General features: G+C 48.5%; 1 long non-coding RNA gene across 2 annotated transcripts in view; it reads right to left on the bottom strand.

Moving 5' to 3' along the window:
* The window catches only part of LOC126925192 (uncharacterized), a 130,532-nt gene that overhangs the window by 55,127 nt on the left and 48,220 nt on the right, over positions 1-27,185 (bottom strand). For both annotated transcript variants that reach the window (XR_007713836.1, XR_007713835.1), the window contains one exon: positions 24,136-24,229. This is a non-coding gene — a long non-coding RNA (uncharacterized LOC126925192). The remainder of the gene's footprint in view (positions 1-24,135; positions 24,230-27,185) is intronic.

Raw genomic sequence — 27,185 nt, forward strand, 5'->3', positions numbered from 1 at the left:
AAAGGCACGATAGAATTTTCGGCCCGACCGGCATTATTGCTTTTGCATTATTCTTTTGAACGTCGCTGCGGTAGGGGACTCGCGTCCACAGCTCGCGCCCGATAATGGACAAAGAAGAGGATCGGCCGGGGCACCCGTACCCTCCATCTATCGCTTTGATTTTGTACAACGAAATCCCGTCATCGAATCGACCTCTCGACCAGCCTTTGTCGTTACCGTTCATCGCATAGGTTCCGTGTTTAATCCGACTTTCGCCGAAAATCATGTAACGCGAATCGAACTTCGATATACGCTGACTTTTCTCGATAAAAAAAAAAAAAAACCGACACGATGGCGTTCGTTCGTTTCGCGAGTCTCTCTGGTCATCCGTGCGATCGCAAACAGCAACCACCGATGAAACTCTCGACCCGATTGGATTGATATCCGATGAAAAAATCGCCCGGGCTTTTTAGTTTCGTGTTTTGCTCGTTACTTAGAGCATCGATGTATAATAGTTCGATCGGAAGACCGGATCGGATCGGTTGGCGAACAGGAAAAACGTAACGTTGCCGGCGCAATCGCGTTTCATCTCGCAAGAAAACTAAACAAACCTGGCCAATATTTCTCGATCTTTCTGACGCGCTGATTCGACGGGAGGCATGCCAACACTTCGCGGCTGGATAAAAGGACGGATTCGCTGACGTATAGCTTCGTTTCACAGGAATAGCCGCGGGTGGTGGCGGTCGGATCGAACCCTGTCTCGCGGCGGTGCGACGCGACGACGCGACGCCCCGCTGTACAGAATTTTCATTTCGCTCTTTTAATCGGAGGTCACGTCCTGAAATTTCTCTTCGACCGTCGTATTTTGTTTTTTCCTTCCCCCGAACTACCGATTTATTTGGTGGAATTTCTACCACTGAAGCCGAGTATCCACCACACATCGCACGTTCGATCCGAAACGAATGGAGTCCTGTGCCAAGTTTAAAGGGCAATAAATAGCGATCGGCCGAAATTCAGAGCTCGTGGATCACAGCCTAACGATAGAAACGCGTCTTCGACGGATCGAGCGGAGCGGACGTCGTGAACGATTTGCGAAACGCGTCTGCTGGAATCCCGTGTTTTCTAGCAACGGCAAACAAGTTTCGGTTCGATCTGAAAAATGTTTCCACTCGACGATACAAATAGGGGGATCGACTGGCACCGACCGAGGGAAAACAAAACAGCCCGTTTCCCCGGGGGCGTGGGCCGAGCGTTTACACGGACGACCCGCTCGAGGATCCTCCTCCGAAGATAGCGACGCCGTGTGATCGACGAATGGAACGAGGATTGAATCGTGACGCCGCGCCGAACCCGGACTAGACTGCCATGAAATGAAAGTCGTTTCGCGAAAAGGGATCTACGATCAGTAATATTTCGGAAGTTTAACGAGACACCGGGGATCGCTCGGCGATGGTTCCATTCTCTCTGCAGACTAATTACCCAATTAAAATATCCGCCAGCCGTCGTGATGCGCCGAAAAAAACGATCGTTTCCTTAATTACGGCGGAAGTCGACCTCCGACGATTATTCGACGCAGACGTAGATATTGGAGAACCTTTCTCGAACTAGTGAAAAGTGCAGCTAGACGACTTTACTAGACTCGCGAGACGACTTTACATAAGTAGAGCGTAATGCGGGAAAACCGATCGGAAGGAGATAAAATGGGAACGCACACGCTTAGAACGACCGCGACAACCCAACGACGGTGAATTGCGAGCGAGGCTGGAGGTAAGGTGAGGTGCGACGAAGCGCGGTTCTGGTAGGAGCGCCTTCATAAATATGCAGAACCAATTACGGTAGGGCCCTGTGCCGCCTCGTTCTCCTCTCTGTCTTTTCTCTCTCTCTCTCTTTCTTTCTTTCTCTCTCTCTCTCCCTTCCCTTTCCACTGTTGCCACCGAAAACGTTCTCGCAGGCCAGTTCTCCGGGCCCCCCGAAGCAAACGGAGCTTTAATTCGGCCGCATTTCTTTACCCGCTCGGAAATCACCGCGTTCTGGATCACGCTGTCTTCCTTTCTCCTGCGGCGCGTCGCTCTCTTTCACGGCTCCGACTTGTCTTCCCGCACGGCGACGGTGGTCCCCAACGAGGCTGCCCCCGGGGCCTCTTTTTCGCCGTTTCGGGGGTTAACGTTCGGGGTAAACTGGCGCGGATACCTGTCGTTAACTGGTGGCCGGGGATGGGATCGGCCGCGTTCCGGGAACCTATCGATACCGTAAAAACTTCGCTTTCATACTATCCACGATCAAAACGTCTTACTATTGAAAAATGGAAAGGAGAGAAAGAGAAAGGTTGGATTTCGCGACGTGTCGCGAAAACAGAGACGTCGAAACGGTTACTCGTTAGTTGCGTCTTCGACGCCAACATCGTTGACGCTTTAATTAAAAAACATCCCGCCCTCGGTCGGACGATCCTCCTATAAAGACCTCGAACGCTCGCGAGTAGAGAATCGCGTTCCGGTGGTCTCCGCGAGGAGGTAGCAATTACGCGAGAGGAGTGTCTAGCATTCGGCGAAACGTTCGGCCGGCATGAAGACGCATTTCCTCGAAGGACGAGATAAGGAGGAAGGAGTGACGTTTTAATTAGGAGCTCGGCGGGGCCCGCGCGCAGGGGCGCATTAATCGTCAAGATTTCGAGGGCGGTCCAGGGCGAACAGCTCGGTGGTGGGAAGGCAACGATGCGAGGAGAAATACACGTTGAGGGACGGGATGGCGGGAAGGAGGATGTTCGAACGAAACGGGGGGTCGGACAACCGGGTGGGAGATTACGCGAAAGAATTTCATAATATTCGGCGTTTAAAATTCTCGCATAATTCCACGCCGGGCTCGCGAGAGGGCCAACCGGTGGGAAAAAAGAAAAAAGCTTGGTCCGCCGAGGCATGCGTCGCCCTCGGCGTCTTGGGATAGGACCTCGATTCTTGTTTGTTTTAGCGGCGAGCCTTTGAGCCGCGCGATCGCGTCCGCGTATACGCGCGCGTACCACACGACGAACCCTCTTTAGCGCTTCCTCCCCTTTCCGTCTTCCTCCGACCCCTTCTTTCTTTTCCCTCTCTGCGCTTCAACCTACTCCGTATTCTCTTCCATCTTCATCGCGATCGACCATCGATCTTCCGACGACGCGTTTCCGGACGGCCGCTCCGTTATTTCGTTCACGCGAAACTGTTCGACAATCCCAGTTTTTCGTTTCTCGTCCGTTCCGTTATCTGTCCGCGCCGTGTTTTACGGATGTGTTTAGTTTTTTATAGGACCGACAGATTGTTAATTGGATTTTGACGCCAGGAGGGGATGAAATTTACGAAGCCAGGTCTTATCTTTCGCGTTACATGCGCGGAGAATTTAAAGTCGGGCTTTGTGAAACGAGCGCTCAAAAATCGGACGTTTCACGCCGCTTGTTCACCGAGTATTATATATAAATTTTTGATTGCAATCGGCTCGCGAAGCTGCAATCATCGCGGAAAATCTCGTTACGGCGCAACGTTGTTAAAAAGTTTAATCGTTTCTTTTCAGAGGACGAATGCCGATGTTTCGCCGAATTTTCTCGAATTCGAGTTTATTCGCGAAACAAATTCGGCAAGCTACGAGGGTTTCGAGGATATTCCAACCAGCACCACGATTACGAAAACGTGGCGCAAGTTTTATCTCTGCCACAAATTTCCCATCGCGGAAGGCCGACCCGAGGTATTGGCCATGACGACGCGAACAGGGGTGGTTTACCCTCTGAATACAAATAAGATGTTCGCGCCAGAGGGTCTGCAAGTTAATAAAACGGTTAGTATCCTTCCTTTCAATTCATCAACAATGAATTTGCATAATAAGAAACGCGGTTGTTGGAGCGATGGGCTCTCGGTTCCTAAAGGATCGTCGAGAACCCTCCCAAAAATCGACACCCCGTTTCGATATCCAATTTTATCGGCGCAGGCAGCGGAGTACCGTTCGGATGGAAAACAAATTTCACGGGCTATCAAAGCGTATCGAATTAAAATGCACCGCGAAACGGGTGGCGCCCGGTATCAAAGTGTCGAAATGAAATTTGTCGGGACGTCGTTTGGAACAACACAACCGAAAGCGGCAGAAATTCGATAAAAATTAGCCGTGCCGGCGAGCCGATTATCGTTTAATTCGAAAAATAAAAATTATCCGACGTGACAGTGACGCGGAACGGAGTTCCATTCTCTCCTTCTGTGTCGGCAGATTGCAATAAAAGTTTATTTCGTTAACCAATCGACAGGCAATGCGGGGATGAAAAGAGTAAATTCTGTTGCGTCGATCGGCAATGTGCGGAGCCAGTTTCTCGAAACGAGAGAACGTTAATACGCGAGACTAATTTGATCGGATAATCGGTCAAGATCCTCGAAGGAAGATCCAGTTTTGTTGAACGAATCGCGTTCTATCGAATCGAAGCGGGTTTTCCACCGATGGAAAGTAGCGTGAAACTTTGACATTCGGTTTGACGGATAGCCGATTAAATATCCACCGTGTTTCCGGATCGCGTAATCAAACGTGACAGGTAGCAACGTTTCGGCGTCGTTTGATTTCTCGTTAAAAACGTTATCTCACAGGCGTACAACGAAAAACTAAAATATAACATATATATATATATATAATGGTATCGTACATTGATCGGTAATCTCTCCGTCTAGTGACACGACAGGGAGGAAAACAACACGAAGGTACAAATTGACTGTTGATCTATGGGATTACGATCTTGCACATGTAGAAGGAAAAATCGTCGTTTAACGGTAGATACGCAATTATCTTACACGGTGTATCGAACAATTGTCCTGTAACGTCAGCAAATCGCACGATGTATCGGAATAAACGTACAAATATAGAAGGTAACTAAACAGACTGTTGAACATTGTAAGACGTTCCCTCTTGGCGCGTGTAGCGATCGATGAACCAGCGTAGACGTATAGACCGTGTTAAGAAGTCCAGGGAAATAAAGAGAAGCGAACCGTGGCGGTGGAGAAGATCCATCCCTTAGATCAACGATTCAGATCGTCGTCTTTCTCGAAGCTGCATCGCTTGAAATAACGGCGTAGAGAAAATCCCATGTCCATAAAGACAAAGTTTGGTCGTATAAAGTCACGAAAGGGAAGCGCGGACTCGTCAAGACCTACAAGGACTGTGTCATTATGAAATCAAGAGTATATACCACGACTTTGGCATATAATATTCTGTAGCAACTCGGTTTTCATCCCTTCTCCAAAATCCCTCTTTTCCGCCTGTTCTCATTCATCTCGCCGTCTGGTCATAAATTTTCTCGCTAACCCCTTAACGTGCCGTGTACGCATCGGGTCACGTTGGGTGGCAGAAGGGTAGCGAAAAGGAAGGACGATGTAGCTCGTTTCCAGGTACGCGAGAAGGCTGCATTTTAACACAGGTCCAAGTACGAATGGTAATGTCGAGTAAATGACGGCGCACCGGTTTCCCGTCACCGGCTCTAGCCGACTCTTCCCGTCGAAAACCCGACCAGAAACACCGTCTGCGGTCTTGGGATGCGTCTTTGATCCGTGATTTTGAATCAAGAGTACGCTATACGGAGCGTGACTTGAAATTTCGAAGCTTCCTTTCGACGCAACGCAAAATATTTATTTTAACCCGGCCGTCGCGTCGGCGGTCGGTTGGATTTTAATCCAAACAATCGACCTCACCGCTTGACCAGCTCCGTATAGACCACTTTTTTTTTTATTTCAATTGAATTTGAAGTTTGAATTCTAATTTAAACTGCGTTCAATATGTAAAACGACGGTTAAAATTCGTTAAAGGGCGGGGAGAAAAAAAAATGGTGAAGTGTAATTGGCTGTAGAGTTTGGAAGCCGTTTGAAAATCAAATTTGTTTCATCATATTTTTCGAGTATGTTATCGTTTGGGACGAACCGTGCGTGTTCTATATGGTATCGAGAGGTAAATATATCACGTTGAACGTTTGAGGGCTTTTGAAAAATCTACTCGCCCTACCTAGAGCAATTCATCGTTTCCCGATATCAACGGGCTACGTCGAAATTTCAAAAATATATACGCCCTTGTATATTAATCATTTTTTCCTCTACCGACCGTGTTTTGAACACGCTCGCGCGTTGCGGTGCACGCCATACATCGTCTGCCGCGTTGAAAGGATTAAAACGCTTCATCCTGTTAACGTTGCTTTCTACTCTTGTTTCTTGTTACCGGCGGATCAACCGTGCGCATTAATCTACAGAGAGCGGGGAAAATCAAATTTCGAATCGGATACGCGATACCGTACGTTTACCGGAAGACTCCTCTGAAAAATTGACGTGTAACCGGGATCGTCTCTCAACCTGTGCCTTCGAGCTACGAAAATCGAAAAAATTACCGATCGTTCGTCCAGCAAATCGGCTTGGCGACCTCCAAGGGTTGCGGTCGTAACCTACGTCGAAGCAGCCGCGTAACTCGCGATAAGGTTTTCCATTTTTCCCACTCTGGCTGATCTTCGGGGAGAGCCTCTTGAGATCTCGTCTTTTCCATTTCCCTTCTTGAATTATGGAGCAGATCTCGTCGATTATTTTCTTTGTGGAAATTTTCACTGCGTTAAAATTAACATGATTTCGAGGCGGTATCTTTGGATCAGCCTGTATCGAGCGAGTTCGCGGAAGGGTGGGAAATCTATGGTAAGACTATGACTGGCATTGTGACTAACGAGAATTCACTTCCGCGAGGGAAGTCGAGTTCCGACGGATGGTCCGGATTGACCGCGTTTTATCATATTTTATTATACATAGGGGACCGTTTCTTCGTCCAGCTCCTTGACTCGTTCCCGCGATGGACGATGGAGTTTTCAGCTTTTCCTCGGCGATATTTCCCGATCGGTGGATGCGTGTTTTTTTCTCACGGCCCAACGGCCTTGTTATCGCGTTTCAACCGTCGACGAATATTTCATCCCAGACCGCAACGTTTAAACACGCTTCGAAATCATGATGACCAAAACCCGTCCGACACGCGAATTCGTTCGAAAATATTTACGAATTCGCCGGAACAATAACGATTGCAAATTTTTCTAACGCGTATGAGTGCTCGTGCAGAATGTTCGCAGTGCAGAACGAGCGATGGAATCTGCGTTAATTTGAATTTCGATTGGCTAGACGAGAGTTGGGAAAAATTCTCCCCTCGTGTGTACGCGCGAGCGCGTGTTTAACGATTCATTGGGAATTAATTGCACGAGAAGTTGCGCGCCCCGAATCCGGTTCGGGGTTTCGTATCGTCGCGGCCACGCGTACGTTAAATTCAGTCGCGCGTCACACCGATTATGTTTTCACCGACCTATAATTAGAGTGGAGAGTGGGTTACCGTCGAATTCGGCTGCATTAAATATTCCTAGAAATACAATCGCGCGTTACAAATCGAAATTTCTATCCAGAATCCGCGAGTGGAATTTTTCTTAAATCGTTACGAAGGTGCTACTTTTCTTACCTTAATTTCTAACGAATATTAAAATCTCCACGTTTTCCACGATTATATCAAACCGAAGCACTTTGTGGCGATGTCGAGATTCGCTGCTTTCGTGGGCTGTATACGTTCGAAGCAGCCAAGTTCCGTCATAGTGCAGCAGCTGAGGCGAAAAGCCGGCTAAGACGTCAAACGCATCCACGTTCGAGCTACAGATGAAAAACGTTATTCGGGGAAAGAAGAAGAAGAAGCAGAGGAGGAAAAAGGGAGAAAAAGGGACGCGGGATGTCGAGGAAGAAGCGAGAGACAGGAAAGGGGAATTCGATGGAGTCTTGGCTGTGCGGAGCTGGCGCGCGTATCACGCTTAATAATCCAGCCAGTTAGCAAACGCGGCTTGGGTATAACGCGAGTCGCCGCAAAGGACTAAGAATAAGCGAGCCTCGATAAATCACCGTGCGCGAGTTCTCATAGTCCTGTCAACAAAAGAGGCAGAGCCCGCGGGATGGTCTTAGGCCACCATTCCCCCGGCTTAACGGCGTAGTCCTTGCGAATGGCCGCAGCCAGCCTCTCCCGCTGTCCTCTTCTCGCCGCCGGGGACAGTTCCTGGCGTTTCACCGTTTTCTCTCTCTCTATCTCATTCGCCCGTTCTCGGTCAAACTCTCTCTCTCTCTCCCACTCTCTCTCTCTCTGTATTTGGCGTTGGTTTGTTGAAGCTATAAGGGGCCGTAGGGAGGAGGACAGAAGGGCAGCGGCAAGGAGTTGTCGACACTGAAGAAATAATGGTGCCCGTCCAAGTCGGAGGAGCACGTCCCGGCTGTGCCGTAGTCCTCGCCAAAATAAGACTGCCCTGGACTCCGTTTATTCTACCGCTGTCCAGGCCTTCTACCCCGAAAGGATAAATGCTTTCTACCCGGTCGCTTTATGAACAGACCTAAGTCCTATGCCGCCACTACTGGAATCCGCGCCTCGCCGCGCCTCGCCGTGATGCCTCGGGTCTCCGCGCGGATCGCGTCCGCCTCCCCTGCGTTATTTCGATCGTTCCCGCGTTACTCGATTATTTTGTAATCAAGAGACGATCAAGACACCATCGACGCTTTTGACAAATACCATGGCGTTAAGCGCTACTTGCGAAAGCAACCTATTATTCTTCGCGAACCACCATCAACTTCTCGAGTAAATACCCGGGGCGAAATTAATAATCTCGTAACGGTTAATTACAGGTCGGCCACGATAATGGCGTAATAATTGCGAGACTCGTTAATACGGCTTGATAGATTAACGCGAAAGCCGCGCGCTATCTTAAACAGTTGCTGGAAACACAGGTAGGTGGGGTGGAAGCGGCAGGACGGAGGCAACAAAAAGGTAACTGGCCAGGGGACAGGCCGGAGATTACCTCTCGCTGCATCTCGATTACGAGGTAGTCCTCCCACATCGAGAACTCTCCTCTGCTTATCCTCGCCCTGGGGGGTTCCCCTTTGAAGCTCGAATCATCTACAATCGCAATCTCATCGTGCGATCTCTCGGTCTACGGACTCGGTCCTCCACCAGTCCAGCCTGTCTTTCGTACCGCAATATACGTCGCTATTAATATCGTCGGAGACAAATTACGCAATAATTAGCCGGCCGCGGTATCGAGTGGCCCGGGCTAAAGTCGATACCGAATTCATTAATTCCTCGCTGGTAACTCGTAGCCACGTCCTTTCCTCGTCATCCTGTATTACTCGAGATTACTGTCGTGGAATCGAACGTTGCGGCTGATTAAACCAGTTTTCAGCTTTGCGTTATCGACAAACTCGAGTTTGCCGATTATTACGCCAACAATGTTGTTCCCGATGAAACTCTTCAACGAGCGAATACATAACTCAACGATATCCTTCCGTGTTTGCGAACGTTGCTTCTAATCAGGATTACCACTTATATCGCCGAGAGTCATCAGACGTTATTACTTTAAACGAATTACTCGCGTTCAATTCACTTCGAACGTCAACCCTGTTTTAGCTTACAGTTTAAGGCTTCCATCTATGCTTTAGCGTAGCAAGACGAGAAATTAATTGCGACTTTGGCGAAGGAGAATGCGTAAAGCGGCTACGAAGACCGGCCCACGTAAACCGTGTGTATTTAATAAACTTCAAATTTCGCGGCACGGTTATACAAAGCAGGAAGAATGTGAAAACGTTTAACGAGACGTTACAGCGCCACACTGACGCGAACGTCGAATTCGGCTTCTTTTGGCAGGATGTGTCGCGGTACGTAAAAGGGAAAGCCAACGCGACACGGCAGCCGAAAAGGGAAGACGGCGAGAGCAAGAGAAACAGAAATCAAGATAGACGCACGGAGGAAAAAGGATGAACAGTGAGAAAAAGAGAGAGAGAAAGAGAGAGGACGCAGGGTTCGTGGGTGAGGTTGGCAATTTGCTTTGAAATCCTCGGCTTCTCTTCGGAGTCACTCCTCTTTCCGTCTCTCTTTCAAACCACCCTTCCTGCTCGTCCGTCTGCCTTTCTTTCCCCCATGGAGGTAGTCACCCTCTTCCTTCCCTGTTTCACCGTGAGCCAGCTTGCTCGGCGTAGCCATCGTTCTTCTTCCATCGTCGGCTGACAGAAATGTATGTGCACATCGTGATCCCGTACACACTTCTCTTTTTCTCCCTCTTCTCTCTTTCTCCTGCCCGGCATTAAAGTGGATACTCGACGGATACCGACTGTTTGAGTTACATTTAAATTATACAGCCTCCGCGGCAACTCTGTCGACGCCGTGTCAAAATTCACCGTTCCTCTACACGGCGTACCACGGACTATCTGTGTTTCCTTCTGTCGCGTGGTTCAAATTTTTCTCGAATCGCGCGATCCTAGTTGATCAGGCACGTTCTAGTACCCAGTTGGCGTTATAAGCGGATATCCTTATTTCACGCGTATATATGTGTATTGACACGCTCGTATTTTAATTCGCGTGACTTTTAATATGTGGATATGCGAGAAATTTGAAAGGTTGCGAAATTAATAAAGGATTTAGAGTATTTCAGCGTAGTTACTGGAATAATGCGGCGTGAAATCGCACGAATCGAAATACGGATACGTTGATACGCGTGAAATAATGCATGTATGTGTTCATAATGGTGCTCGTGTACAGAAACTGGAAAATACAGATACGGTTTGAAGTACGGATATGTATGCGTAATACACGAGTACACGTGTCCTTTTGATCCACGTAGTATAACGTAGATTCTGGTTATAAGGTTGTCAGAGTGAGTTCCAAGCGTGTGTTAGCGTTGTCAGGAGAAGCCAAGGAACATATAAGACGGAGGATCTTGAAGTAACTTTCCGCTACGTATCTCCTATATCGCTAATCAGTCGATCCTCCATTTCCGAGTTCTATCTTGCCTTTCGATCCCGAGATACCACCCTCCTTACAGCAATGTTGTTTGCACAAGATTCCCTTTCTCTCTCGCTTTCTCTTTCAGCGCGAGGAGGAAGTTGGAATCTCACCAGGGGCGGAAGAAACAGTGAATCGAAAAGCGCGTCCTCGTTCGTAGCCACTCGTTTTTCTTCTCGGTTTTGAGACCAAGCGCGCTCGCTGGAACGCGAGGTGGTGAATCCTCACGCGAAAATGGCATCAACTCGCGGATATATACGCGTCCCTTGATATTTCGAGGAAATCGAGTTTAATAGTAATTTCTGGCTCTGAACGTGGTGGCACTTTTACGCTCTTCCCTGCAGTGCGAGCTGTGCGGCGAGGGCGCATCTTTCCACATCGTATCCGTCTCATCTTTTGACGGTGTCGACCTATATGCTCGGCAACCATTAATGCGGCTGGAAAATTAAGAGACTGAATTTTGCGCCGCACTCGCGCGACTACGAGCTTTACGAGCTAATTTCCTTTTGCCTTCATTCCGTCGACAGTCGAGAGCGCGATTGTTTTTTAATTCACTGTTATAAACGCGAACTCTCGGCCGCTCGTAATACGCGAGAGTACGAGGGACGCGAGAAAATAATGCGAGGGGAAACGAGCGGAAGGAAAAGAAGAAAATCAAGCGAAGTTTCCATCGTCGTGTTTCGTCTACCAGTGGTCAATGTTACGCTTTGAGCGCAAACGCGTCTGCTTGAAAAGCAATAATCTCCTCTCGAGGATCGTTCGAGGAAGATAGTTAATTGGAAGCGAGAATATTGGCAAAAATGGGGTGCGCGTTGGCCTTATCACCGATTAGAATGGTATGTTTGCTAAACAGGCCACCATAAACCAACGCCATAACGAGACCGTAACACGTTACAGCGGACCGCTGGGGCAATTTCAGCAACGATTACGTCACAGGATCAATATTTGAAATCCTGAGCGCATTGTTTGCAACGATCTGCCATAGTAATAATGATTTTGCGCAAACTTCGTCGAAATTTGATTCTCACCCTCCCATTCGTCCCCCTCTGGTTGTGGTTCCACTCCCTTTACCCTTCCCTTTTCACTCTCTCTCTCCCCCTTTGTCTCGCTGTCTCTTTCTCTCGCATCGTCCCACCAAATCGCGATAATATCATTATGCTGGATAATAATATTATTCTATCCGCCGGTATTTTGCAGCGATTAGAAGTAAATTAGTGGAACGGCGCGGCCAGCCCTACGAATATTTCGCAGCTGCAACGTGCGAGCCTCGATGTTCGCAATAATTATTACCATGACACACCGTTGTCGGTGCTTTTAAGCTACTTCATCATCTCGTTAAGTACATGAATCTATCGATTCTCTCATTTTCAGTTTTCGTTCCCACTAACTAACTGGACCGTTCCAGCATCATTCCAATTCATCGACCGTAAAATTAGCCGCGCCATCGCCCAATGCCTTCGTCTAAAGAGCGATAAACTCGCGTATATCCGACGAAGGAACACCATCCAGCTAGCTGGAGAACCGTCCCGGAGAAAAAATATCCCGAAGTGGAACTCGGTTATGGCCGGTGGCCAGGCTACGTTACGTTCGAAAGGAAGTTTCATTACGCGGACCGTCTGGAAAATTAGCGATCCAGAAAAAGTTACTCTCCAGTCAGTGTCTTCCGACTGGCAGTCTACTCTTCGGGCTGACTGCGTCACTTTCTACCCGGGGATTTTCCTTCTCGCTTGGACCACGGTTAAGAGCGATTCTAATTATGTTAATTAGCTAGCAGGCCGGTACCTCGTCCGTGGGTAGGAAAGTTTGTTCGCAGCGCAGCGGTTCGCGCGTTCTTCTCTGGACTCTCTGAAGAAAATCGGTGCCACGTGGGTCCCCGTAAAGGGGATTTTCACACGGGACCGTGTACGCGGATCGTTGTCGCATAGCCGCACCACATTTTAATATACTTGGGACAACACGGACTCGTGCGCCACGACAGCGCCGTATAATCCTAGCCCCTTTATTAAAACTAGTTATCACTTTAATAATTGTCCGGCTTTCTATCGCGTTTCGCGGCGGCTCGAGATTTCGACTGGGTAAACCGGTGCCGCGGCTCGGAGTTATGAAAATTTATACCGCGCGCGCGTTTAAGCGGGAGCTGTTTCATAAGCCGGTAAATTGATTGCCGGGCTTTCCCGTGATTAAATTCCATTTGATCCGGTTCCTTTTCGCGGCGAAATCTGTTCCCTTGGGTAACAAGGTCCTTTGAGGTAACGAGAATAAAAAGAGCCGAGCCCTGGTAACGGAAATTGAACGTCGATGCAGCAATTACGGCTGGCAACGGACACGACATTGATTCCTAGGATCTACCCGTGTTAGATGGTTCGAGGCCAATTAATATAATAACGGAGAGTTTACGAATAATATAACGCGCAATTACACGATTTTTAAGGATTAAAAATGTTTCAAGCAGTCCCTTCCAGGCCGGTGTAACCGTCTTCGTTTCCGACTTTAACAGGAATCGAGACAGGAATGGAAGAGGGTCGAGGGATAGGGGCAAAAAGGTTTCATCGCCAAATTCATTTCCTAATACGTCCGGTTACGCGGTCTAGAATTCGTTCGCGCCAAAGGCTCATGTTAAAATCGGGCCAAGACCTTCTTCGAAGGTGCTCCGCGACGAAGCGGCCCGAAGCCCGGAGGATGCTGGTAGACAAAGAAATCGAGCTACATAAGAACCGGAGAGAATGTTCGGATAATAGAATGGGGATGGAGTCGATGGTAGGGGGGAGGGAGGGAACAGAGGCTTCCTGGAGCTGTATCGACGCGTTATTAAAGACATCGCATCTCGCTTCCTGGAGTAGAAATGTAATTGAATTATTCTGATGGCGAATTTCCGGTCGGTCATAAAATCATGTTCGATCGTTCCGTTTCTCGTTTTTGTAATTTTCAACGGCGAATCCGCGCGATAGGAAGGGGAAAGAGGAACGCAAATATTTGAGCAGCTGTGCCATGTTTGAATTTGAATCGCTGTACATCTGAATTAATTATAAAGGGAACAAGTTCAGTATTGTTACGAGTGATAGACCATTAACTGTAGTTAACCGGAACATACGATTTATTTAACTAATTTGCACGCGTTACGTATTGATGGGCGTTGAACGGAATACCATCGACTCGATACAACTGTTTGTTCTTTCTAGAGAACGTTCGCAGGATGAAACCGACACGTGGTGTGTCGCGATCTGCCCTCTAAAATTACCACCAGGGTTCAGGGCAGTTTAAGTAATTTGGATTCGGTTAGAATTGCCGAGTCAAGCGATAGCCTGGAAACCTTACCGTCTGATTTGCTGGCTGCCTTAATTTCTCTTCTACCGACTACCACCGAAAGTATAATTCACGAAGAAAATTATGCAAAAGATAGGATAAACGCGTTCGTACTCCATCGTCTCTGTGACAAACACGGCGTATCTTGTACGCTCATAGTAATTCGACAAACCGCATGGAAATCGGAGCAAAAAGGCGAACCACGCCGGAACAGGGTGGAAAGGACAAGCCACAGAAACGGGCGTGCACTATGACGAGGCTGCATTCGAAATGGTCGGACCTTCTGCTAGTCATTAAGTCAATTCCGAATGCAAATTTATGATGATTTAATATGAAGCTGCTGAACTGCGAGGACTGCGTGCGAGTCTCATTTTTATCGTCGTCCGTTGTAATTCTTTCCGTCTACCGACATCGAGGCAGGAAAAGTTCTCCCCTTTTTCCTTTTACCCGGAGAAAACGGCCCATTCCAAAACGAAGTACAACATCGCTTATTCTCGTCGAAGATTACATTGAATTTTTATTTACCTATAACATCGGAATGATTTTCTATTTTAAACTTTCGGGATGAGAAATCCGACTAGGATCTCCGATACTAGCTACAACTTGTTGCATGCGATTAAAAAATTAACAAAGATCGAGAAATGTAAAAAGAACGGCTGAGGGATATTCGTGGCACAGGGAAATGTGTATACCGTTGCAGTGTTGAATAATGAAGCCCCATTTGCAATCGAAGGAATAATACAAAGTGAAATTTATAGAAATCAGAAACGATAAGACATTCTTCTCTTTCCTTTTCCTTGCCTTTTGATATTTTTTCTAGTACTCTAGGTTCCATTGCCGTGTGTTATCGCGACCTTTCGTTTACTTTTTTTCTTTTTTTGCATCAGCGCGCACGTATTTTTTTATCGCCGAAATTTTTACTGCATGGCAATGAAATTCAAAAAAGTGGCTAGTCCATTTCATTTCGTACGATCGGATTTATGACCCGACGAAATTAACTGTGTAAAAAATTCACATCGACCGAGCAGCACGGACCGATCTCACGAGTATAATCGTCCACGTTCGCATCCATATCAGTTCGATCAAAGGAATCGCTCGCGGCCGTCTGCGTTCCTAGTTTCTACTGCCTCTTACCCGCAGAGTAGATGAAAAGCGTCCTTGTGATCGTACGGAAGAGATTCGATTTTTATTTTTTTCAAGAATTAATTAAGTTCGATGTTATTTTGTAAGTTACAGAGATATTAAAGGGCTGCCGCGCGGAGAGAAGCCGTAAAGAGATCTGGTCGAATGCAACAGACGATGCCGGAATTAATTTCCCGTGTCGCGATCGTCGTGAAATTCATGGACCGACGAACGGGACAAAATGAAGCGTCGTTAACCGTTCCGTGATACCTATTACACCGCAACCAGGAATAGCAAGCATAGGCTTAGCGGTTACCAGGAGATTTTTGTCGCGGCCGGATCACCGCGGAAATCGCTTCATTCGTAGTGGCTAAGCAAATTCGCGGCGGCACGAAATCCTCGCTTAATCTGAGCCTATTTAATTGGGATTGCGAGGGCTAGTTAGGGGGTAACGTAGCAAGGAATCCCGGGGGAAAAGAATTTATGTACGCGCGCGAGCGAGCGACAGGTGCGACCGATGGAATCGTGCCAATTCCGCAATGTGGATTCCGTCCGACGCCTCAGTGTCGCCGTTCGTTCTCATATTTCCCGACCGACAATTTATCGCGATGCTCGCGGGTTGAGTATGGACTATAAACCGAATGATGGGATTACGAGGAAGAGGGGGAGGAGAGAAATACTCGTCGAGTATTCGTGTATTTCTGATCCCGGTTGAGCAAATGCTGCGGGAAGAATTATAGCGACGTGGCTCGTCTTCGGTGTCAGAATGAAATGTTTGCGGAGAAATTATTTGGGTTAACGTTGTAATTTGTAGGTAAGCTCGTTCGAGGATCATCAGTGTTTTATTAATGAGCCGCGTTACAGTCGACACTGAGTGGTATTTAATGACGTGGAGGGACGTTTGAAGGACAAGGACGAATTCCACCCTATGGAATACCTTGGCAAGACATCGAACCTTGCACGAAGCTTCGTGTAATTTGTACCGGCCGATCACAGGAGGACGTGAACTTGACAGTTTTTTAATGGAGCTTACGTTATTGATTTCTCGGCAGATTTTTTACTTTGACAACTAGCGTTACGTCGGTGGCGGGATAACGGGGGCAAAGGGCTCTGGGTCGGTATTAACAAGCGGCTAAATGAACTCGATGAAATGAAAAACGTTCGTACGTGTATCGAGGTCGGCCGAGTGTGGGTGGATTTCATCATGCCTCGCCGCTCGTTGATTCCGTTATAACATGTCATATCCGCTCGTCGATAATCCCGGCAAGCTGTCTGAGCCACTGGGGGAAAAAAACGGGGCGAGGCATGACAAAAATCGTTGCGTACGCAACGATAAAGATGAAATTCGATTTACAGGCACGCGTTAATCTACCGTTTTCCAACGTCTAATTGCATGGTTAGCGGGATTGATTGCTTTTCGATAAAACACGGACACGGGTTTAGAAGGAAAAAGCTTCTTCCCTACGAGGCGATGGGTCAACGTATGGATACGCGACTAGTCTGGACAAACGAGGGCGATATTTCAACTGGCTGACCGACTTTTTACTCCAATTATTTTCAGTCGACGCGACGCGCGAAAATTCTTTCTCCGTTCGGGACGCAAAGTTAGCACCCTTGAATTTTCTTCGGCCGGAGGTTGGGCGGACACGGTCTGACAATCACGGGCAACGATTTCGTAGCGTTTAAGGGCGCTCTTAAAGCCACGTTCACGGCCGGAAGAGAGGACAGACCAGCGCCAGGATCGAAAAGGTCCGTACGAGGCGACCCACGGAGATTAATGGCGGGAATTAGTATTCGTCGCCGTACGGTTGAATTACAGAAAGTTATCTCGTCGGCTACGAGCAAACGCTTAGCGCCGGCTCCTCCGCGTCCCATCCCACAAACTTCTCCTCCTTCTTCCGCTTTTTCTTCTTCTTCTTCTTCTTCCTCTTCTTCTCCCTCTCGTCTACGCTTCTGCCTTCTTCTCTTCTTTCCCTAACCCTTTTTTTTCATCATCCCGCGATCCATATTACCGGGGCCCTTGAATAATGCGACGATTTATTTTTCTCAGGCTGCGATCGCTGATTAAGAGGAGCCTCCGGGTAAGCGGAGCGCAGACGAGAGGCGGCTAAGAATCTGGGGAGGAAGGAACGGTCCAAGTCGAGGGTGGCCGTTTTGAAACACGCGGGTGGTAACGGCCGTATTAGCCACGCGCCTGATATCTCGTCCCTTGACGTCTCTATACACGTTCTTTAACAGCGTCGCTGCAACTTCTCCTTTCACTCACAATTGGGGATAACCGATGGCCACGCAGCTTTCTCAAGTTCACTTTTCTTAACCACCACGTAACAGAATCTGCTTGAAATTCGATACCCCGTCCCACTATCAGAATTATCGGTTCTCACGAGACGATTCTGAATTTTTAACTTCGGTGTTCGTACAAGTTTCACCGAATTGTTAGAACGGTCGATTGAACGGCCACAGTCGGAAATAGCATAATTACTTGGAATTTCCGCAGCGAGAAATTTCTGGCACGTTTTAATGCTAATTAAGAAGATCGGCTGCTAGCAGACGGGGGAGAAGGAGGAAGAGACAAGAACGAGCCGGGAAGACGTCCAGACCGCGAGAATTAATGCAAATGGAGCCCGTGTCCAGAACCTAGTGCTCGAGATTTCCGATTGAACGACATATCCCACCTTTATCGTTGCCACTTTCGCTCCCGATAAGATACCTGCGATCCAACCAGGGATACACCGAATGACTTATCTTCGTTGGACTTGGATTATTGGTTGCGAAATGCCTGGGGCATCCGAGGAACACGGAGTAAACCACCAAGGCGAAAAAAAGAAGGAAGAAGAAACGACGTGGCTCGCGTGTGGTCCTCCGCGATGGAACTGGTAGCTATCGGCGAACTAAACTGCCGTCAAGGCTGGTCACCCTTTCTCTCGATACCACGATCTAATTAGCTACAAGATAGCTAGTTTCGACTCGATCTCTTCCCCAGTTTTCCTTCAAGCGGTCGTTTACGATCGAGAAACATATTGCGCTTGGAAATGAACAAGTGGCCCGGAAAGTAGCCGGTGCGCAAACTGAGCATTAATTGATCGCACAATCGCGGAGTGGCAAACATCATCGCGGATAATCGAACCGGGACAAAATTTATTTTCTCGATAAACACGACCACCGATCGAAACACTGGAAATACCAGGGGCGTTTCCTCTCTCGCTACCTGTTCTCTTCTACCAGCCCGAAATATCTCCGAGCCCGGGTGTTTTGGGTATTCTTGACCTGCATCGATACAAATCTAATTGGCGGATCTGTACGGAATTCGCCGGTATCGCGAATACCGTTCGGTCGGCGGCAAGTATTCGGACCTCGTTAATTCTCACGGCTCGGTTTCGATCGGCCGCTTATCGCGATTTCACGGGACCGAGCACGAAAAAGACGAAATTTCTACGTAACACGGTTCCCTCTTTCGACGAGTTCGAAAGACGCCGAAATTTATTACAGCCGCGTAATTCTTGCCGGAGGACGAGAAAACTCGACGCTCGTCTCGTAATTACTGTCGCGAGAGGATCCCTTCGCGTTTCCGTTCCGCTCGTTTCGCCTTGTTTTCTCTTCGCTTTCTTTAAATATGCACGAATCGACATCGAGGCGCGAATAGACATCGTGGCAACTGGCTGTGGACACGGTGGACAACGCGCGAGCTGTTCGGCCAACACGATTTACGTTTATGAGAAGTTCAGCCGGGGGACTTTTATTGGATTAGCGTCGACGTGCAATGGCGAACGCGCGTCGAATACCCGAAGCCCCTCGTAAACGAGTGCCAACCGCTAAACAGCTTCGTTTACAACTTTGAAAATGAACCGAAAATGACGTCACCGCAGCGAATTTCTCCCTGACAAGCTCGCGACTAAATAAATCAAAGTTCGAACAGGGCAAAATTGAATATCTGTCGCGATGTAACGCGCTTCCTTTTTGCGTGCCGCGTGATGTCCGGATCCGGTGTTGGGAAAAAGCGTGCAGCGGAAATCGGAATTCCGTATCGACACGCAATCAGGGCTGTCGCGATCGAAGGCAACGATGCGCGTCGGAATTGCGCGGAAAGCGTACTTTTCGTCCGGGAAATGATATTTACCTCGTCGCCGACTAAACACGGGCTGGGGCGCGAATTAATGGGCCGTTGTTTCGACGACGTGGACACGACGTGTGTCCCTATTGACTGTGCGTTAATTGAGTGACGTTGTGTAAATACTTTAGGCGGAAATAGCGGCTGCGTTATCCTCGCGCTTCGCGATCGAAGTCGCTATCGATTCGCGTCGCTTCGATCCAAGCTGGAAAACGCGTAAGCTCGAGCCAACTCGGCTAACTGCTTACTTAAATCTGTTCCACTTCTTGTCGCGTGACTAATTGCCAGTGGCAAGTCGCCCGCAACTATTAATTACACGTTTTCTTCGGATTCCCTAAGTTTCTCTAACAAGTCAATGGTAGCGTATAGAGAGACGTAACTAAATTCCTTGTCGTCGCATATTCGACTGACGCAACGAACACAAGACTTCGGAAGTACCTAAGTTTCGGTCCGGGGCGTACGCTGCTTGCACCATTACACACGGGTGTACACGCGAAACACGCCGAACATCTCCGTGATAATCCCTTAACCTCTTCATTAGTCGGCGCGTTTCTTCGTCAAACAAAAATTTCCACTCGGTCATTAAGGTCGATTTGTCGCACGAGCCGCGTGAATTCGCTGGGAACATCGCACTAGTTAAAACCAGAGCGAGAAAAAGATACAAAAAGCGAAATCGTAGCAACGCTGGCTCCGTTTGATAAGACCGCCCGAGGCGAATAACATTTTAATCCGACAACCGGTCGCGCTTCGCTTCTTTTCTTCGCTTTTCCCCGCTTTCTACGCGCCTTCTCGTTGCCTATTTATCCTTGTCGTTTCCGTTCGCCATGCAACGTTTGATTCTGATCGATTTTGGCTCAAGGTTTCGACATTGTCCGAGAAAGAAATTTCTTAGCTGTCAAATTAAAGGAACAATACTAAGAACATGGTACAAAGAGAATCATTTGGTCCTATAAATGGGGATTCTTTGGAACTGAATAGAATATCAAATTCAAAAACGCGTCAATGGACGTGCGTCATTCCGAAGAAAAATAGATTTTTGTGCGATCCTAATTAAAATAAGTAGCTTTGCTAATTAGATCGTACTAACCAAGCGGCGTTCCAGACGAATAAAAGTTTGCCAAGTTTATCGATCTTTAAATACGCCAGTTTCAACGGGAACATACTTGACGAATATTTCTTGCAGCCTCTCAAGGGATTTCGGGCCATTCTCCGCGAAAAGGGGAGAATATATCCGTGGCATGTTGAATATCGTTGAACCGTGCTAAGCTTTTCAGCCGAATGACATGAATTATTGAACAGTACAGTTCGTATCTATGATCCGGCTCCATCCAATATTGACAGCAGTATTTGAAAATCTGTGAGTTATTTCTTTTGTTGTTACATTCCCCGATCCCTGGCTCCGTACAGTTACAAGATCCTTTCAAAGATATACAATACGGCGTAGAAATTTCGATAGAAATGTTTATCGGTTCTTCTCGGCGGCGATTAAATTGAAACGAATTAATCCAATACCCCTGGCTATTCGGCAATTAAATTACTCGCAAATCGACTTTCAGCGTGATTCGCATCGAGGACGATAACGAACGGGCGAACAATGTTGCAGTAATAGGACAAACGAGGCACAGGAGACGGTCCCGTTGAAAGGGGAACTCGATTTCTCGGGCGTTGCTGACAGACTGGCTGGTTGAACCGTTTCTCGTTCGATAATATCTGCGTGGGTATTCGCTGCCTCGAAGAATCTGAATCCCAGAATAGGTCTCTAACGTAATTTTTTCCCCGGTTCCCGTTGGATTTCAGCTTTTCATGAAAAACGATGTGAACGACGGAAATGAATGATTTACGACAACGACGGAAACGAGGTCCGCTGCAACGTGAATTCTACCGTCTCGCCCGACCTGCAAGAAAGCAAATTTCTTTCGATTTCATTTTTATACCGTACAACCTCCGTATCCTATGTCTTCGCTGCTGCTAACGGGAAAACGTACACTTCCTTCTTCTCTCTTGCCGTCTTTCCCGAAGACACACGCGCGTCTAACGCGGAAATACGACGTACGTTCGCGTGAATTTTTAAACCTAAGGAAGATACGTCGGGAGTTACGAGGCACGATTAATCTCTGCCAGAGGGGAATCGATATGGAGGACATCAGGTATGAATTCGATAAGTCACCGGGGAAAAAATCCTCGTGCACGGAGAACGAATCGCGTCGATTCGCGAAACGAGTCTGGTCGCCGGCGAAAATAAATCTCGCACTTTGAGTCATTGGCGAACCATTTCTCGCAGGGTCCCTCCGTTTCCCGCCGTTTGAAACCGTACACGGAAAACGTTAAAAGAGAGAACTGCGCGAGAAGTTGACTGGGTACGCGAAGCAATTTAACCCCGGCCGAGGTCGCGCCTTTGTCTTCCAGACTGCAATCCGACTCGCGGAATTCTTTTCAGTCGATCGCGAGAGAATCGCGTCGCGGTTAATATCCGAGGAATGTGTAACAATGTAGCGAGAATGGCCGAGGTCAGCTCACCCACGTCGACAGTGCTTCTACGTAACAAACAGACGAGGCAGCCTTCAAAGCGTGCTGCTTCTCGCAACGCGTATCACTCGACGCCATAAGTAGGCAATCAGGATATCGTTTGTCCTCGGAAACGCGAGCAAAGGTAGAAAATCCGCGCGAGGTTGTAACACCGTTATCACGCAATTAAATCCGACAACAAAGACTCGAATAAGAAGGCAGCGAACGAAGAAGGACACTCGCATCGAGGCAAGTGTTTGCTCCTTGTAGAGACAGGAAGGTAGCCGAACATAGAAGTCGAGGGTTAACAGGCTAGTTCTATTTGCCGCGGTAAAGGAGAGACAACAAAAGAGGGTTGAATGGTATAATCGATTTTTCCGTTGACTTAGCTTCTGTTCGATCGCGCGAGAAAGTTTCGATCCTGCGAGGGGGTGGATTTATCCCTCTCGCAAGGACCATCTTCGTTCGCGGGGGTGACCGCGACGAAACTCACGCACGGCGCGTCCTCTAAACCGTGTTCGCATTATTGGAATATCTTCGTGCAACGCTTTCGTTAGGGGTTGTTCGAGCAACGACGCGAACTCAAACTTGAAATTCCACGCGCGTCTGGAATATGTAGGAAGTTAAAGGGAAACACCGGTGCGGTGGCCGATAGTTTTGGAACAGCATAGATTTAATATCTCGTACGCTCGCCTGCCCGAACTACTAAACATCCTGTTTATGCGAACGAGCGCTATATATGTGTAGGTGCTTCCACTTAACCGATCGATAATTAATGGATATCGAACGATACCGTTCGACCGTAGTTCGACGCGACTCGTAACGATAAAAGGAATCGAAGTGACTCACGCGTCGTGTGTTTTTCTATCGAGGTAGAAGGAACAACCAGGAGGATGTACGAACGGTTCGACTAACTCATTTAAAGGGACATAAACCAATACAACGAGAAGGCTTAATGGAGAAAGTTTGAAAATTGACGATTATGTGCGCGATCGTAAGACGTTTTACGCGACAATCGTACCGTTTCCCTATACAAACGCCAGTTAAAAAGTCGTTTATCCGTCCGTTATTAGGGAGGAAACAAGAGACGCGAAAGAGTGGCGCCGCAGACTTCTGGCCGTCCGTTGCCTTTGATATCTTTGTTCCCGACCACCTCCCCTTTCCGTTCCCTTGTCGTGGCAGAAAGAGAGACAGGAATAACACAATTTTATCGCCGTCGCGGCCGGGGTCCCTTTAATCCGCGAAACGATCCTTATAATTCGTGCGGTCGGTTACGGCTGTATTTCGGTTAAAGCGGCGTTCCCCGTAAAATTTATACGAGAAAGGATAAAGATGTTATCATAACGTGACCCCGGCCCGAGACGGCCCCCGGCCACCGTAAGATTACGCTTTTACGAATTTGCCTCTTATACATATACTACAAACTGGTTTATGGCCGCTGGTTCCTTTTCTTTCCCTTCGAGCACAGGCTGGACACGTATCCATCGTATCCCTCGTGTTCACGTTCGGGAAGACGGGAAGCAACTGCTTTTCTCATTCGAAACTAAATCGAACGTTCTATCGTGTTTATCGACACGTCTGACCCAGTGTTTTCGTCGCTCGAGCTCGAACAAATCCCATAAAAAAGGGATCGTTTCGAACGCTTATGGTAATTTCATAGCGAAACAAAGTGGATAAGTCAGCGAACGAGTCATTTGGAAATGAACGTCCACCGCCCATAAAATCGTAGTCGATCATGCCTATGTAGATTCATGCAAATATCGTGTAAAGAAACTAAGCAACGCTAGAATAGAAGGGGAGGCAGGTTTAAGGGTCGCAATGGAATTACGCGCGATACAAACGAGGCTTTACCGTCAAACTGCTACCGCATGGTACACAATGGAATATTCATAGTGGAGTTGCATTCGTTTATGACCGGTAGAAATCATCCAGAAAATCGTGAATTACGAGCTCTCTTAATCTCCACCGATTTCTAACCGCCAAGATATTCCAGCGTCGCCAGAATACAAAAGCCCGGGAAGCTATTTCACGATTGTTAGTGGATTCTGCCGTTTCGTAGTCAGACGTCTTTCGACATCGGCCAAGTACGTAATCGAATCATTGTTATGTAGGACGCGACATTCAATCACCAAACAACCACACGATCGAACAACTAGCCGTCGAATCACTGCATTGGCCTTATCGCGAATAGTTCGCCCCGTTATCGTAAGACAACGACGCTCGAAGATTCAAATCACGGATATCGTATTGTACTATCAGGACGCGGCCAGCTTGACTGCAGCCAGCCGATGTTCAGAAATCTAGATTACCTCCACGGAACCACGGCGCCTTGTTCTCTCTGGTAGCCTTGGTCTAAGCGGCGCAACCGTTTCAGATCCCGATCTCCGAATTCCTACTTCCAACCTGAAATTTCAATTAGGAGAAAATTAGCTCGGCTACGGTGTAACCGAATGGTACTTTATTTCGGGACCAGGCTCGTCATTACAGCCGGTACTTTGTTCGCCAGCGAGCACGTTGCTCAACCGTTCGTATTATCCGCTTCGCAGCGTACCATCATTGTTAATGTTCTCCGGCGCGAAGCAACATTTAAGTCCGTGTTAATAACTCGAACGCCTCGAGCGAGAAATTACAAAGATCGCAGTCGTAGCCCGGTTGTTCGTATTTCCCGGTTGGAATTCCCGTTTTCGTGCCGCTGCAAAGACCATTGCAACCTCGTTTAAAAACCGGACTACCGAAGGAACTTGTGCAAGCGGAAGCGGAGCGGAGAGGCCGTTGAAACTGTGGACGCGTTGCGTGCAATCGGTGGTCTAAATGCACGCGTACGGCCGAGAGTCGGCGGTCGGCACGGAGAGGACAGGCGAGAGAATATCGATCGGCGGCCGTGGAAAAAATAAGGCGAGCGAAAAGGCGAGGTCTCTATCGTGGAGAGGAGAGCACGTATGCGGACCCACCGCGCCATCGGCGCCGTGGGGGTCCCTTTTGGCCAACAACGGCGTGCCGCCGCCGATGTATCTGGTTACCTGGGCCAAGAGAACGCGAGAAAAAGGAACAAGCACGAAGTGACGGCGCAGAGTAAACACATCCACGGAGGCCTCGGACTCGCGCGACAAAATTTTGTCTACCGTCAACTTTGCTTTCGAAATTAAGCCGTCCAACATCAACCGGACCTCCGCTCGATAGTTCGACGACAAGGCGTTGTAATATGTTCGTCGATACGGGTAGAACCGAAGATCGCGGAGATACGATGGTTTGAAATTCTTCCGTAAATTGAGTTACTTGGGTTCCCAGCAACGGGGGCTTCTTGTGGGAGCCAAAAGTTGCGAGTCAGAGTGACGAGAAAGGAAGCGTGGGATTTGTGTTTTCGAGTTTAAGAGGCGTTATCGAGTGACGAGGGAGTGGGGCGTTTCTGCGTGACAGCACCGAAAGCCCGTGGCGAGAAACGATAATAGAGAATATATTTCGCGTCCGAGAGAAAGCTTGCACTTTGGACGGTAGCCACGGGTTCGGGAAGATTCCGGCAGGCGATACGGAGTTTTTCATACGACGACTCGACAAGGGGATAAGGAGGATAAGGACACGGTAGAAGGCGTGGAAGAATCCCGCGAACACCTCGGGCTCCTTTCTCTCGGTTCGAGACGAAAGAAAGTGGTTATGCTCCGAAGAGTTCGAGAGCCCCGGCGCAACGTGGCGAGAAATGTCTTTTCTCTCGCGGCGCAAACCATTACCGGAGCACGTACACGGGCGCACTCACACGGAGCGTGGAAATACGTGCGCGTCGGATTAAAACGTAAGAGAGAAAACGCGAGCAACCAGGATTTTCGGCTTTTCCCCCGTCTGACCCCTAAAACTCCCCTAATCGCGATCTCTAAGTCGAGGAAGGAATACGTAACCGGACCTCCCCGAAGTTTTGTCTATTAAATCGTTGAACGACGAGCGTACTCGTAACGCTGCCGCCGCTGGAAAATATTTAATCGGGTCGGAATATTTTCAGGCGCTTTCACTCTGGCGAAATCACCCCGGCTCGTCTGGCCGGAAATTTATTCCGCGGTAGGTTTGCACGAACGATCAACCCGGTAATTTCGAAATCGACCAAAAACTGATGGCAAACAACCGTTCGAGCGTGCACAGGACGGCTGCGATTTGGAGATGTAAAAATACTCGGCAGCGTCGATCGTTGATCGAACGCAGCGTTGCACGATTCGTCGAGCTTTTCGGCGAGTAGCACGCGCGTAGCTCGGGAATGCAAAGTGGCTCTCTTCTCGCCTCGGAGAGACAAAGAGACGCCCGAATGGAGAACAAGGTGGCCGCTGCGATCGGCCTGGTCCTCTTCTCTCTCTCTTTGCACCCCTCGACTCCCCTTGGACCTCACCCACGGAGGAGGCCTTTTATTTTTAAATCTCCGCCGCTCGCGAAACGCGCGGGTGGCCGCCGTGTTTTCCTAAGCCGGCGCAAAATTACACACTGCCCGGTTTCGGGGGCCTCCTCGTTTCTTCTCCTTCTCTCTCGCTCTGCCCTGCTCCCTCTCGGTCAATCCGCAGCCTCTCTACCTACCGAAATCAAAGCGGAGGAGGTAGGGCCACGCAAGAGGAGGGGAGAGAAAATAAAAGAGAAAGGGAGAAAACTGGAGAAGAGACGGACCACTGGACGAAGAACGAACGAAAGAGGAACAGGAAGGGGACGATAGAGAATAAGAGGAGAGGAACGCTGGGAAGGGGTTGCTTGGTCTTATTTTTCGGCGGCCCTTTATAGGTCTCCCTTCCCTCTCTCCGCTGCCAATCAAAAACGAGTAAAAGGGAAAAAATCACCGTGGGCCGGGACCCGCGGAGGGTCTTCTGGGTTAACCGTAGCAAGTTGGAAAAGTGTTGGCTCGTTAAGGGGACAGAGTGATCCAAAATCGAGAAACCGCCATCGTAGTTTCTCGTCTTTGTCGTGTTGCGATTGCGCCAAGCTTTAAATTATCTACTAATTTCTATGTGTACAACGGTTCGTATTCCCTGAAGCTTCCATCCTCTTCTCTGTAAACGAGAAATTTTATTCAAGAAAATCCGCCGGAGAATTCGTTTCGCAGACGGAATGAAACGATACGGTAGTGATAAAGAGCCGGCACAAGTATTCTCACGGTTCTGTTCCCGTGGGAGGGTGCCGACGCGTAATCGTGGCTGTGACACCGCATCGGCCAACCCCGCCTTCCGACGATCGCGCTCATAAATTTTTCGATCGCTTCGTGTCGGCGATCTTGTTACCGGATCGTTCGAACCGCTCGAGTCCGTTTTCTACCCGTGTTATTATTTATGCACGCTTACCACATCACGGCTGGCGAAAAGAAAGAGAAAGAGCGCGTGGAACGAATTTATTTCGT

This window comes from Bombus affinis, chromosome 2, assembly GCF_024516045.1.
Source record: "Bombus affinis isolate iyBomAffi1 chromosome 2, iyBomAffi1.2, whole genome shotgun sequence".
NCBI classification, from domain to species: domain Eukaryota; kingdom Metazoa; phylum Arthropoda; class Insecta; order Hymenoptera; family Apidae; genus Bombus; species Bombus affinis.